The sequence below is a fragment of the Lipotes vexillifer genome, unplaced genomic scaffold, assembly GCF_000442215.2.
Source record: "Lipotes vexillifer unplaced genomic scaffold, Lipotes_vexillifer_v1.1 scaffold776, whole genome shotgun sequence".
NCBI classification, from domain to species: domain Eukaryota; kingdom Metazoa; phylum Chordata; class Mammalia; order Artiodactyla; family Lipotidae; genus Lipotes; species Lipotes vexillifer.
This window is the reverse complement of record NW_006777292.1, coordinates 3,083,507-3,087,054: the sequence shown is the minus strand read 5'-3', so window position 1 is coordinate 3,087,054 and position 3,548 is coordinate 3,083,507.

Below are 3,548 nucleotides of genomic sequence, written 5' to 3'. Positions count from 1 at the left end.
ACAAATAGAACTACCATATGACCCAGCAATCCCACTACTAGGTATATACCCTGAGGAAACCAGAATTCAGAAAGAGTCATGTACCAAAATGTTCATTGCAGCTCTATTTACAATAGCCCGGAGATGGAAACAACCTAAGTGCCCGCAGTCGGATGAATGGATAAAGAAGATGTGGCACATATATACAATGGAATATTACTCAGCCATAAAAAGAAACGAAATTGAGCTATTTGTAATGAGGTGGATAGATCTAGAGTCTGTCATACGGAGTGAAGTAAGTCAGAAAGAGATAGACAAATACCGTATGCTAACACATATATATGGAATTTAAGAAAAAAAAATGTTATGAAGAACCTAGGGGTAAAACAGGAATAAAGACAGAGAGAGAGACATGGACATATATATACTAACCAAATTCTTTATCCCAAGGGTTTAGAGGCTATCCCCAAGGAACTGGCACAAAGACCAGACCTCTCTTTGGATAAATTTAATTCTTCACTACACACATCAAGAGCAAAAAAATATGTCACATAACCAAGAGGAAAACTGGTCAATAGAAACAGACCTAGAAATGACAGAGATGCTGGATTAACAGACAAATACCCTAAAATACCTATTTTAAGTATACTCAATGTGCTTAAGGATTCTTAAAAATTAACATAATGAGATGAATGGAAAATATAAGAATGGAACTTACAACAATGAAAAAGTTTGAAGTGAAAAATTCCCTGGATGTGATTAATAATAGGCTAGACATTTCACAAGAAAAGATTAGTAAATTTGAAGACATCATAATAAAAATAATCTAAAAGAATTATGAGATTTCTAACAGAGAAAAATGAGATTGGGGTTGTAGGGGGAGGAGGAAATGAATGGAGACTCAGTGACCTGTTGGACAATATCAAAAAGTCTAACAATAGATAGAATCCCATTAAAAAAAGGAAGAATGACAGAAAAAAATGAAGAAATAATATTTGAAGACTTTCCAGATTTGATGAGAACCCCATCTTACAAATTCAAGAACCTTGATAAACCTCAAGCAAGATAAACACACACACTCAAATCACACCAAGGTATTTCATAACCAAATTGCTGAGAACCAGTGATAAAAGGGAAAACCTTAAGTAGCCAGAAAAAAGAGACATAGAGGAACAAAGGCAATAAATACAACAGATTTCTCAGAAAATATGTAAGCCAGAGGATGAGGAAATATTTAAAATGCTGAAAGAAAAAGTTTTTTCAACCAAGAATTTCATATCCATTGAAAATATCCTTCATTTTTATGAAGATAAGGAGATTTGCTACCAGGTATCATGATGGACTAATATTCTGCCAGACACACAAATACACACACACACGCCAGAAAGCAATGATAAAACCTAAGAGCAGGATTTCCCTGGTGGCGCAGTGGTTGGGAATCTGCCTGCCAATGCAGGGGACATGGGTTCGAGCCCTGGTCCAGGAAGATCCCACATGCCATGGAGCAACTAAGCCTGTGTGCCACAATTACTGAGCCTGCTCTCGGGCTTCCCTGGTGGCGCAGTGGTTGAGAATCTGCCTGCCAATGCAGACGACACAGGTTCGAGCCCTGGTCCAGGAAGATCCCACATGCCATGGAGCAACTAAGCCTGTGTGCCACAATTACTGAGCCTGTGCTCTAGAGCCTGTGAGCCACAACTACTGAAGCCCACACACCTAGAGCCCATGCCCCTCAACAAGGGAAGCCACTGCAATGAGAAGCCAGTGCACGGCAACAGAGTAGCCCCCACTCGCCGCAACTAGAGAAAGCCCACGTGCAGCAACGAAGACCCAACGCAGCCAAAAAATAAATAAAATAAATAAATAAGTAAATAAAAGAAAAAAAAAACTAAGAGGAAGAAAACCTACCTGAAGGTAGTGGAGAATAAACAGCAGCAGACAGATACTGATGGGGAGTTTATGTTCACATGGAAGGGGGATGTGGACAGCTATAAGCATAAGTTCCTCTTTTCTGAGACTCTCAGTCTGGCCTAAGTGCAGTCTGAATTGTCTACACAGCAGCAACATAGACACATGGGAAAAACCTACCATATTCCTGGAAAGGAAAGAGCCAGAGAGGGAATCCCCAAATTCTGTCTACCTGCATCTGCACACATGCAGAACAGATTCAAAGCAATTCAGCTTAAGACAAAGTTCTGAACAAAACAAAAGAAAGTTTGAAGTTCAAGACCAGCCAGGGAAATTACCATCTAAAACAAAGGAAATAATATTCATGAAAGAAAAATAATACAACCCATAATCTATACAACTTAACAGACAAGGACAAAAGACACAGATTGGGGCATTAAAAGTATGCAAAGATATAATGGCTGAAATATTCCCAAAATTGATAAAAGACAGAAATTGACAGATTCAAGGTATTCAATGAGCAACAAGCAGAAAAACACAAAGAAGCCCATGCTGAAGCAAATCATATTTAACTTATTAAGGTCAAAAATAAAGAACAAATAATAAAAGCAGCAATATAAAAACATTATAGAGAGGAGAGCAACAATCTTATTAACAGCTATCTTCTCATCAGAAAACATGTAAATCAGAGGAGATCTTTAAAATGCTGAAAGAAAATAATATATGCCCGGAATACTATATCCAGCAAAAATATTATTCAATAATGAGGGTAAAATATTTTCAGATAAACAAAAACTATGAAGATTCATAACTTCACTACAATAAATGGTAAAGAAAGTTCTTTTGGCTGAAGGGAAAACATACTTGATTAAAATATGGATCTTCAGAAAAAAATGTAGAGCATCAGAAATGGACATCTATACAACATTGTAAATCAACTATACTCCAATAAAAATTAATTTTAAAAAAGAAACTGAATGAAAACAAAGACATCTGTGATGAATACATGATTATGTGTTAATCAGGAGGGTAAATGTAATTTTCTGAAATGCATGTTTGGGAAACCATATTTCCTCCAATGTTTGAACCAAGCAGCTTTACTGAAAACAGTGAACCATTTATCACTGCTTCCTTGACTAACACAACCTGACTTCTAGCTGTGGATTCCAGAGAGATCCATTCTGGACAAATAAAAGTGTCTTTCTTATGTGAACTGATACTTGCCCTGGTGATAAATTCCTGTTCCCTTTGCCCAACCCGAGCTTTATTTTTCCACAGCAATGAACACATCACTGATGATAAAAAAAGAAAGAAAGAAATGGACATCTGGATAAATGTAAAAAATATATATTTTTGGCTTTTTCTTCTTAGTATTCTTAAATCCATATAACTGTTTAAAAGCTAAAAGTATTACACTATTTTATGAAGTTTTAATGTATGTTGTTATACCACATATAACAATCATAACATAAAGGGTGAAGAGATATGAGTTTATAAGTTTGCAAGATTTCTTTTTTTTAATTTTTTTATTGAAGTATATAGTTGATTTACAATGTTGTGTTAGTTTCTGGTGTATAGCAAAGTGATTCATTTATATATATATATATATATATATATATTCTTTTTCATATTCTTCTCCATTATGGTTTATTACAGGATAT